This window comes from Rousettus aegyptiacus, unplaced genomic scaffold (genome assembly GCF_014176215.1).
Source record: "Rousettus aegyptiacus isolate mRouAeg1 unplaced genomic scaffold, mRouAeg1.p scaffold_m13_p_4, whole genome shotgun sequence".
NCBI classification, from domain to species: domain Eukaryota; kingdom Metazoa; phylum Chordata; class Mammalia; order Chiroptera; family Pteropodidae; genus Rousettus; species Rousettus aegyptiacus.
In genome coordinates, this window is record NW_023416307.1 from 134,187,995 (window position 1) to 134,200,431 (window position 12,437).

Below are 12,437 nucleotides of genomic sequence, written 5' to 3' on the forward strand. Positions count from 1 at the left end.
GAGCCAGTTTCTTAATTATGAAGCTTTCTGCGCCTTAGTTTTCTCATCTGGTAAAATGGGCGTGGTAATATGCCCACAAAACAGAGGACTGAATGAGATAATCGTGTAAGGTTCTTGGAATAGGGCCTGGCACTGATCAGCCCTCAAACATGATAACCATTTTTTGAAAAGCATTTGCTTCCTAGTGTTGAAGCCCTGTTTATGACTAAGTCGAGAAGGAGGGATTATCCAATGCAGAAATACAATGCGTTGGAAGAGAAAGTCAGAGAGTGACCCAACTACAGAATAGGGGGCCAATTTTCTTTACCCCCAAGCAAAAAAACTAGAGTATAACTTTTGACTTTACAGTCAGTCCTTTGCATTCACGATTCAGCCAATCTGTCAAAAACAGTACTTTCCATTCATGGTTGGGAAACTGCGGTTACGAATGTAAAAATAGTTTATCATCTGCCGTTCGTGAATCTGTGGATGCGAAACCTGCAGAGAGGAAGGGCAGACTGCCTTTAGTGGGGGGGAGGGGGTGGCGGGGGGTGAAACCCTTAAGAAACTGCTATGTAAGTGAGCCCCTGGAGTACAAAGCCGTGTCGTTCGAGGGTCAACTGTATACCGAAGCGTCCACGGGGAAACCAAGGTAATGTCGCCAACAGAATGATGAAAGAAGCAGATAATGTGGGCAGAGCTCATTTATAGGGCTTTATTTCAACTCTGTAGCCAATTGGAGCCTTCCAAGGCCTGTGCTAAATCAGGGAATCCAGGAAGATTAAGAAAGTCGCTGTCTCAAGGAGCCTGCAATCTACAGAGGAAATTAGATAAGTACCCAAATGAATATAATGCATGATGAAATAGTGCTAAATGCCAGGGGAAATAAACGAGAAAAATGCCCTGGAAATTAATAATAATAATAATAATAATAATAATAAAGAATATGTAGGTAGTTTCATTCCCCCTTCTAAGATCATGCGAGTGTTCTTAGAATAGGTAACTTTTAAGGCAGGCATTGAAGGTAATAGAGCTTTTGGTTAAGCAGACGTAGTATGGCTGGGAAGGTATCCCAGGTGAAGAACATAAAGGAGGCAGAGAGGAGGGAAGAAGTGGACACTCAAGACTACCTGGGGCATCCAACATGGATGGGGGCGGGCGTCACGGAAATAGATCATTAAAGGAGGTTTCTGCTGTATTTGGAGAGGCTTTGGATGATACTCTGAGAGGTTTGGCCTTAATTTAGTGAGCAACAGGCAGCTTTTAAGGAGGAGGGTCTTGATCAGATGCGCGTATTAGGACAAATGCTTCAAACTTTATGGTGCATTAGAGAATCACTTATGGTATCATGAAAACATATTTCTGGCCCCCTCTCCCAGAGATTCTGATTCAGTAGGCCTGGGGTGGAGCCCCACAGAATTTGTACTTCCCAAAATTTCCCATGTCACGCTCATGCTGTGGATTCACAGAACACACTGAATAGCACTGACTTAGGGCACACAGCCTTCCAAATAAATTTTTTGTGTGCATGTCCTTATTAGAAAAAAAATTTTATGTACACCCTTGCATGATATGTGTATATGTGTATATATGTGTGTATGTATATGTGTGTGTGTGTGTGTATATATATATATACACAGACACATATTTTTATTTATTTTCAAATTATAGACAAACTACCATGTCAGTATCTCTTATGTATATCATAAAACCTGTACCAGTTATAACCCTAAAAGGCTGAGCTAATGATGAAATAAAACAATTGTTTTGTTTTTATTTTAGTTACTAATGGTACCACAGTCATTTTGCTCTCATTGAAGTTATTACTGTTTGAATATGCTTCACTTGTTTTGAAAACTTAAAAATTTGTGATACAGTCATTTAAATGTTTCTTAAATTCACTTTTTTTCTTATAACTTTAGAGGAAAAGTGGTATTAACTCTGTGCTTATATTCGAGCTAGTAATCTTAAAAGTAACGTTGTAGTAGTTTTTGTAACTAAAAAGTATTTCTTGCGAAGACATGTAAATCAAAATGGAAGAATTCCCTCACTGGCTATTTGAACTAAATTCTATTCACTAGTTAAGGAAGTGCCTTTGTTAAAATCTGGCTAGTAGATTTCCTCGTTCTCTGATGTCAATTAACTTCTTGCAAAGCAATAGACAGGTGTAAGTGTTACCGTTGTTCATTATCAAAATGGGTTCAAATTCTACTGAAATTCTTTGGATGAGTTTTAAACTGGTTTTAAATATCTTATTTCCCTGTTTTCAGAATATATTGATTTAAAAAATAAGTGATGGATTCAGTCATCTTGTTTTCAGCATCCAAATTACATAGCATTGGGAATCTTTCTACATGCTCTTTTCCAAAATGCCGTTAGCGACTTGCATTTCCTTAGAAAGGCCCTTTCTTATTTACTATTGAAACATTGCATTTACTTTGAAGGGATAGATTGTGTTTATTAATATTATTACTATTAAATAATATTGTTACTATTTAAATAATACTTGATAGGTCACATGCTACGGATAGCTTTTTCTGTTATCACAGAAAAAGTTAGCACTTGTCTTTTTGTAAATATATGTTTTTAGCTCTTTTGAGTACTTTGCCATGAGCAAATCCTTGTATTGTAGAAAATATGTTCATGGTTACTCCCTATTTTGATTTGTTCTAAAGAGTCAAATGTATTTTAAAGATTAAAAAATTAAATAAAACTTACCACCTTGATGACATTTTGTAGCACTGTGTGCACTTCTGGCTCCAGCCCCTTAGCTGCAAATGCTTGACTGTGTGTAGCAGGTGAATGAATGTTACAGGGGATCTATTTCAGTAACTTTAGCCAAAAGCCTTTAAAAATTTTTGTCAAAGGAGTGGCTCCATTACTGATACAGCTTTATCGTTAACTTATTTATTATTGAGAATATATTTTATCAGTGTATTTTTCCTTCAGTGGTTTGAAAAAAAAAATTCTTCGTGTATTTTATTATTGAAACATGACCTAGTAAAAATATGTTGAGACTTGTCAAAATAAAAACATATAAAAGAGCTTTTGTTACAATTTGGTTAGTAGATTTCTATCTTCTTATTCATTCAAATTATAATACCAATTTCATGACATTGTGTGATTTTTTTCTAATTCTTGTTTGAAAAAAATTTCAGCAACATTTTTCATGTATCTTATCAAAATAGGTTCAAATCCCACTGCAATTTCTTTATTTAGAAGAGTTTAAATTGTTTAAAAAGTCCTATATTTGCTGACAAAGGTGTCCATTTTTGTTTGTACCACATGGTTTTGCGTGTATTATTTCAGCATTCGCCAAAAAAAAGGGATATCTGTAATAACCTGTAATGTTTTGTTTTTCACCTTTAAAAAAAGTTTAGTGAAATTTTTCTAAAGTAATAGATTGAATATTGCCTAATTTAAACATCTTTGAAAAAAAATCACAAAGGATTGTCTGTCTCTTGGATGTTAATTTTTTAAATATCTTGTTAACTGTGATTGATTTATATTATTAACTATTCAAAGCACAATTCTATATATGCATATCATAATAATTAACCAATATGTCAAGATACAATATATATATATTCATGGCTTTGCAGGATTCTTTAAGCCAGGTGACCGTTTTCCCAGAGTTAGTTTAGTTAAAACTCAGTTATATAGTTTGTAACCCCACTTTTACCTGTCTATACCTAAATAGTAATGCCGTGAATGTGCAAGAGAGGTGAATGGGTTCCGGACATACCTTCTGTGTTTGGATCGCTCATGTATCTTATGTAGCCTTGACATTCTTACAAATAGACCAGGGAAGACAACAGCATGAATTAATATATCCAATGTAATTAAGCCTTTATAATTTCTTATTTTTTAGAAGACTAAGTATATTTAAAAGTTCTAATTTTTTCTGCACACCCCCCAAAATTATCTTGCTCATCCCCTGGATGTGTGTACCCTCACTGTGGAGAACACTATTCTGAGAGAGTAAATCTGGTGATGGAAATACAGACAGGCTAGAGGGGAGAGAGCCTGGAGGCTGGGATCTAGTTAGGAGACATATGCAGTTGTCCAGAAACACCTAAGAAGTAAAAGACATGTTCAATCTCAAGCAGCTTTGAATTACAGAAAGAGATAAAACATATTCTTAAGATGCAAATCCAGGACATTTACAGAGCTGTGAATCAATGATTTGGGCAGGACTGTAAATCGAGGAGTATGTGGAGGGAAGTGACTCTTTTTCCTTGATGCATGAACTTGTAACAGAGTGATTCATTTGTGTTGACTGTATCATTTGGGCATATAACTGTTGGGCGGGTGGGAGGTTATAGAAAGTCCCAAACACTTTAGTATAAATGAGTTTTAAGGTATTTTCATACTTTTCAGGGTTGTTGTGAGGACTAAACTTTTACCACAATGCCTGGCCCATTGCATATGCTCAGCAATCAATAGTTATTACTAATGACAGGATCAGCATGAGGGGATTGGATATGGAGAGTGAACATCCTTGTATATATCTGTGAGGATGTGTGCGGTGGACAAATGGCTAAAGACATTTTGAATCTATGTCAGGATATTACGTAGTTCTGTGAGATTGAGTTAAATAAAGTGTACTCTTAAGTGCTCGATCTAGAGGGGGTTGAAAAAAGTAGTGAGTATGGTTATGGAAGTGGTTATGTCACTTGTGAGCCTAATCAGGGGAGTTTTGGGAGTTGAATTTTGTGTTAAGAAGTGGCCAGTAAGCTTTGGTGAAATTGAGGAGAGTGGACAAAACATGAAAAATTACAGGTGGCAGCATCAATAACAAAAGGAATATCATGCATAAAAACTTAAAATTCTCTAGTTTTTACATTTTTGGAATATAAAATGGTGCTTAACTCCACATTTGCAAACAAACTTCTCAGTCATTGTCTAAACACATATTTAGTAATGCCTACTATATGCTAGGCACTGCCGTAGACATTGGGCATATAGCAATGAACAAAAAGAAACAACGTCACAGCTTTCATGGAGTTTACATTTTATAGGGGGAGATAGACGTAAAGATAAGTGATGACCAACAATGAAGAGAAAAAAAGCAGGGTCACGGCCCATGTACACACATGCATATCTTAATTAGATTCCCTGGAATGCAGAGCCTGAGACAAAGTTTATATCCTAATAGTTTTAGGAGGTGCAATTCCAGAGCAGCAAAATGGAGGGGAAAGGGAATGTAAAGCAGAGAAATCAGGAAAACACACGGGGGTGCATTTTCGAGCTGGCCACAACCGCAGAAGAAGCATTTGGTTGTTGGGTAACTCAGGACATTCCCAGGAGACCATAGGGAGCTTTGTGCTTTGGGGCAGAGACTGGGGTGTGGAGGAAGAGAGAGCAATTTATGTTGATTTCTTTCTATCTGTTGTCTTTCAGTGATCAAAGTTTATCTAACGGTGTTCTACATTTTTGTTTGTGTTATTTAGCCTTTCAGGGCAGCTCCTGGGAAGACTGACTCCTTCATAGGTCCAGTTGGGTAAGACCTGGATTCAGGAGCTGCAGAGGGCTGGCTCTCACCCTGAAGACAAAGCCGAGGTAGCTGGCAGAGGTAAGAGATGAGCAGATGATGGTGACAACCTGAGTTTTAGTCACCAATATTACTTTTGCTGGGGCTGCTCCATCTGAGAAGTAAGGCAAATGGGTGATGTCTGGGAACAAGGGTAACAGAATGAATCTGAGAAGGCATATAAATGAGATCCAGTTCGTGAGCTCTTTTATGTATGGTACCTAGACCTCTCTGATAACGTACTGTTTGAACAGAGTCCTGAAGCAAGTGAGAAAGCCAACCATGTCGTTATTTTGCAGAAATTTATTCTAGGCAGAGAGTGTACCAAGTGTAAAGACTTTCTTGAGGCAAGATTAGAAGGTGGGAGCATAGAGTATTTGAGAAGCAGGAAGGAAGCCAGTGTGACTAGATTGGCATAAGTGAGGGTTGGGGTTCTAGATGATGAGGGCAGAAAGGTCGGGGTTGGCTAGGCCATGAAGGGCTTTCTAAAACCATGGTAGAGCTTTGGTTTTTACTCCCAGTGAGATGGAAGCCATTGAAATTCATTTGAAGCAAAGGAGTGACATGATGTAACTTATATTTTTAAAGGATCGTTTGGCTTCTGGTAGAGAACAGATTATAGAGGGGTAAAGGAAGAAGCTGGGAAATGAGCTTGGAGACTCTTGGATCATGTAGGTGGTGGCTGTGAAGATGGTGAGACATTGGATTCCGGTTATTTTAAATTAGGGCTGTGAGGGTTTGCTAATGATTAGATGTGGGGTGTGAAGGAAAGAGAAATAAAGGATGATTCCAAGAGATTTGGCCTGAGCAACTGGAAGAAATGAGTCTCACTAAGGCCAAGTTCATTTATTTTGATAAGACTTATCTATTTTGCCAATAAGAAGTTTTCACTGAGCAAGATCCTCCATTGTAAAGTATTTCGAGTTGAGTTCAACCGTAATGTGTAATATGTTCAACTAATTTATGTATTTTAGATCCACTGGGTATAAGTAGATTAAAATTTAAAATTTTCATTATGTATTAAGGTTGGCTATAGTATCGCAATTAAAGAAAAAGACTTAATTAGCCTAGAAATAAGAAGTTGCGTGTGTGTGTGTGTGTGTGTGTGTGTGTGTGTGTGTGTGTGTAGGGGTGGTCTAAAATGTACTTATTTGTAGTAGTCCTCCCATGAAAGACAGGCTGGAATTCCCCATGCAATATTTCGGATTGCTTCAAGTGTTGTCATGTTGCTTTTCATTGTTATTGATGCTAAACACTCTAAGAATATCTCTGGCTCATGCAAAAGGTCTTGAAATATTTCAATGATTTATGAAACAAAGAGGCTTCCTCGATGTCTGTGAAACAACAGTGATGACTTCAGTGAATGCAGTAGTAAGCATTTATTAGAGCACCTGGAACACAGTTACCTGGCTGCTTTCTTTTCCATTAACAAGTTGTGAAGAAGTCTTGATGGAGCTTTTAGCCCTAATACATCTTACTGTAGTATAATCTGTTTTTATAAGATTAATTCCATGTGAAATAATGGAGCAAATGATAACAGCTTAGAGGAGACCAGATAAATCGATCATGTTACAGTTGATGGCAATCATATTGTTCTACACTTCAGAAAACTTTGCAGGAGAAAAAAATCATATAAGGAAAATGGCTTGAACCTTGTTTATTGGATGAAATCGATTAGGCTCTTCCTGCCAAGGTATGTTAAAGGGGAGGGAATAAATAGGATCCTTTCCAATTAAAAACAAAAGAAAAATGTAGAAAATTAAAAAAAACATTTTTGGATTCATACAATTATTTGAAAGCACCCCCTACCCTACACAAAGAAACAATCTTCCAAACTTTTTATTTATGAGTATTTTCAACCTGAGGTTTCTGAACAGAGTGGGCTCCAACTTGAAAGCGTCCTGGGGCCTAGCTGAGAAGGATACAGATGAGATCTAGTTGGCACAATTTCTACTTGGAACAAAGATTTTAATTAAAAAGGAGACCTCATTTGATGTGTTTTCTGACTCCAGAGGGAATATGGTTAGAATGTAAGATTTTGCTTGTTATGTTTTAAATTCTTAATAACAGAGGTCATAGCACATTGTTATTAGCGATGTCAGTAAGAAGCAAGTTGCACATTTCTAACTCACCACAACTGAGTGGGAAAAACTGATCCATGTTTTGGTGCTGCTCAGGACACACTCTGATCAGCAAACTGAGTAGCCAGTTTATGCCCCGTGGAAAGACAGACACACTTGATGACAAATGACACTCTTTAGAGTTTTAGACAGACAGGTGCAGGGAAAGGATATGCCGCCTACCCCGAGGAAGTAGCATATGACATTTACCACCCCAAGGAGATGTTGCAGATGGAAAATGTTATCAATTCCAGAGGAGTTTTTAGATGTACTTATAGATGACATGCCCACGGAAGTTTGAGTGCTTCTGGAACATGCCAGAATCTTTGGACTTTAATGTCATTCACTAGTCACCATTTGATGATGAGCCCAATGTGCCTTTCTTTTGGCCTTCATCCTATCTTTTAAGTTACAGTTTCAGGGAAACATGATGTAATGAATTAGTCATGCATTTATTTATTCATTTAGTTAGTCAACATTTATTCAGCACCTATTTGTAGAGGATTAAGCTAGGCAATGATAAATCAGAAATTTAAAGACATTTTTTTCTCACAAAGATTGCTATTATCTGGTAAATAATAATAGTAATTATTACATGCTCCCCCAAGATACATAAATCCTAGTTGAAATGGGATGACATAAATAATAACATATTTCTCTGACTCTTCTCTCATCTGTAATTGCAGGACTTCTACTTCTGGAAAAGGGTCCAGCAGTTATTGCTGAGAATCCCACATGGTTTCTGATGGGAACCACACATGGTCCCATTTTTTTTTTTTTACCCTGCTGCCCTGACTTCCTTCTGCTTAGGCCTTCAGTCCTTAGCATTTCACTGCCTCGGGGCCCGTGACTGACCTCTCTAGGGGCTCCACCTCTTTGGCTGATTGTTGCTGACATATAGGATTCTTTAGGTGGCAGTTGTGCATCAGGATGTCAGAGCCACATCAGATTCCTGGCAGAAGTGAGAAAAAAAAATACCTCTCTCATAATTTTGAGTCTCACAATAAAGCAGGGATATTTGTGCTGTTTTACAGAATTCTACCTTGGCAGCTCTTCCTGTTTTTATTTGTAACTTTTCCTCCTTGATTCTTCCTCTGTATCCTCAGCTCTCTACCGTCACTCCTATCACCACAAACCTGAAAGAAGTTCATTGGGGTTGAAGGTAGAGAACAGCGAAGGTGCTGTGGACAAATCCAAGTGAAATCTCTTAACTCAGAATCATGCCCTTCTCCAATAACCACTGTTATCAGACTGCATTATGTATCTGATGCCTTCTCCCCATAGGATAGAAATCTCTTAGTTCTTGTTGCAAATAGACTTGTAGTTGGCTCACTTTATCAAGCCCGAAGGCATGCTCAAACATCATAGGCTAAAGTCTATTAATAATACACATTTGAATCTCATCATAAAGCATTTTCATAAATAGTATATAATTTTTCTTACAGGAGCCCAGAGGTTTTTAAAATCTGTTTTACAAATCAAGACATTGAGATTCAGAGAGGTTAAGTGATCAGGGTCATAAAGCTTAGGCTTTCCACATAGATTCCATAGTGCAGTGGTCAGGTCTCTTTACTCTCCAACCTCTACATATCTATTAATTTTCCTCCTCCACATTAATCCTATGCCCCAGTCTGAGAGAGAGAGAACCATGTGCAATTTTTGGAATACTCCACGCTCCCTTTAACCTTTGTGACACTACACACGTGTCATAGATTGGGTTCCCTGGAAACAGACTCTAAGGTGGATTGTTGGATACGGAGTTCTCGTGGGAGATTCACTCACAAGGAAGTGAGGAGGAAAAAATTGTGAGGAATTGAGGAAAGCGAGATTGCGAGGAAGTGGGGAATGCAAGATTGGGAGAAGCTGATGTGCAGTGTGGTTGCATCTGAGGCTTCAGACAGTCCTGCAGGGAATGTAACCTTGGGCTGGACAGTTCCCTGAGGCCGAGGGTAGATCCCAATGAAACATGAGTACGTGAGGAGTCAGCCTCTGATGTTACCAGCAGCCGGGGAACGGGTGATTCAGCCATGAACAGAGGTTCAGATGGAATACTAAAGTGTCTACAGCACATATTTTCCTTCCACTTTAATGTTCTTGCCCTACGTAATTGCTCAAAACCAGGCCATATTTTAATTTCTTTCATATTTAAATCAATTTTTTGGTCTTACACAACTAATTTTCTTTGGAGTTTCTAACTGATACTTCTTTCCCCTCCCACCATGACAAAAATAAACATATGTTTTAATCAAATTGCTAAGCTCAACCCGCTTCTTTATTTAAAAAAGAATGGGATGGAATGTATTTTCTTCATAGAGATGTTTCTCTGAGGTCCCTCTGACGTCCCTTTACGTTGAAGAACAACTGCTTTCTAGTTCTATTGCACAGCTCTCCTGCTGGGAGGCATTCCCACTGAACCGTTTCAAAAGTACTATTTCTCAGGTTCCAGGTCTTCTTTCTTGTGTTTTTGTTTACAGCCTCATGTTACTTTTTATAAAGGATTAGTGGAGGTAATTTTTTTTTGTCTAAAAAGGCACTCTATTGTCATGAAATAGAATTCTAGGTTCAAAATAATTTTCTACTTATAACTTTAAAGGATTACTCTATTGTCTTCTAGCAGCTAATGTTGCTGATGAGAAGTCTGGTGCTTCTGTGGTTCTTCTTCTGTAAGGTAACCTGCCTTTTTCGGTGGTCATTTTTAGATCTTCACATTATCTTCAGTGATTTTTAAATCTCATTAAAATATCACTGAGGATGAGTCTCGTTTAGGTTGTCCTGTTAGGCACTTTCTGGTCGCCCTTAATCTCATGGCTTCTTTTCTCAGCTCAGAAAATTTGTTCCCACTTACTTTCTTCCCTTCATTTTCTTAGTTTCTTCTTGTAGTTCATGAATCTCCTGAGTAGATTCCCTGGATATTTTCCTTTTTTTTTTTGTAATTGTCCTCAGTGTTTCGGGAGACTTCTTTTTCTCACCCCCTCATCCTTTCTATTAAGTTTGTTATGACAATTATACTTTTAATTGTCAGAATCTCTTTTCTTTGATTGCTTCTTTTTATGACAATCAATTCTTGTGCACCAATGCAGCTTGTGGAAAGGGAGCTGGGTTTTCATATCCTTGGACCTTTCAGTCATTAGAATGAACAAAAGTGTGTTCCAATAGCTTGAAGGTAGTTCTCAGAAAAAAAATTCCTGAGAGATCAGTGGAATTCGGGATGGAACATTGAAGTTACACCTTACTGACACAATTTTGACTGTAGCATGGCATTCTTTTATTGAACCCTATAAAAATGATTTAAGTGAATTGCATCTCACTTTAAATTTGTTAAAATCCTGTCTGGGAATTTCTTGGGGTTCATCATGACCTTTCAGACGTTCTCCGGGTCGTCCTTACTGGTAACATGGGATTAAACCAGACAGGGCAGCAAAAAAAGACAAATTTAATCGGGTTTATTCAAAGTGAGAAGACATGAAGAGCTGCCATTACAAATAGACAAGGGAGCCCAATAGAGAGAAGAGTTATGGTAGGAGGTGTGGTTTTTATGAGAAGTCCACAGAATGTAGTCAGTTGTTAGAGGATTTTTTGGGCAAAGAATGATGAGAGGCTCTGGTTTAAGGTATGCATTACCCCTTATCCATGATCTTCATTGCTGAAGTGATTGCAAACAAATAAGTATTTATTGTAAATGAAAGATAAGAGACTGAGAAATCTTATCCAATGCCATGAGATAAAGTGCTGATGAATCGTTTCCCTCCTAAGAACGTTAGATAGTTGAGATTTCAGAAGAACTCAGTTTCACGTAACCTGTTAGTTATTTTACATTATGAAATCTGATATTTATGAGTGTTGCCTGGGTAATAATAACTGAGGTTTAATTATTCCAGCAGGCCTTTTGGCATAATCTTTTTTTTAGGTGTGGGAAAAGAGAAACTTCTTTTTGGCCCTGGCAAGATTTCCACATTTCCCCTAACCCTTTTAATAAAAATATCTTTATTCGATTATTTTTTTGTGGGGAGGGGGAACACTAAATTAAAAAATAAATGCCCTTGAAAAAATCTGCAAAAGGGCTTTCCATTGATAAACGGGCCAGTTTTTGCCTCTGAGGGTTACAAAATATTATCATTAATATTAAATGATGGCATTGGTCAGAGCTATACTATTCACCTATCAAATAACTTGTTCGTTTACATATTAATGTGACTTGCATTAATGAATGCATTTATATTGGGGTACTAATTCCAATCAACTCTATATGTGGAAGCTCTGCCTTTTACTTCGGTGTCTCTCCAGATGAGGTAGAGCAGGGTTCTGTGCACAATTGGGATGAATACCTTAAAGGTTATTGACCCATTGATTTTCTCTGAGACTTTGTTGGCAGCCCTTGGAAATAGCCGATATTAGTACAGATTTTAGAGTTTACTGAGAAGTATGCTGTAAGAGAATACTCAACTGTGAAATTTTGAGAAAGGCAAATAGCAGCATATGGACATGGAGATGAAAACATTTATTAAATTTAAACATTAAGTGTAAAGTCAAATGAGCATTATTCTTTAATCTTATAAACTGTAAAGTAAAATAAGTCAAGTCCAGTAGCTTCATATTGACATGAAAGACAAGTTTCCTCTCTTCAGACTCATCACATTAATATATATACAGAAATAAAACCAAGATTATCATTATGCATTTTTTTCTATTTCCCCACAATCTTTTATTTTAGCATTAGCCCCTCTCTTGGATTTTGAAATATAGAAGTATTGATAACGAATTTCAAATAATAAAAAAATATATACAGTAGTAAGTTTGAAAACATT

At 37.3% G+C, this 12,437-nt stretch overlaps 1 long non-coding RNA gene across 1 annotated transcript in view; it reads left to right on the top strand.

Annotated features, from left to right (window-relative positions):
• The first annotated feature begins 547 nt into the window (after nt 1-547).
• LOC118601694 overlaps nt 548-12,437 on the top strand; it is a 153,613-nt gene continuing 141,723 nt past the window's right edge. Inside the window, exons 1-2 of the long non-coding RNA XR_004950525.1 lie at nt 548-631; nt 5,433-5,554. This is a non-coding gene — a long non-coding RNA (uncharacterized LOC118601694). The remainder of the gene's footprint in view (nt 632-5,432; nt 5,555-12,437) is intronic.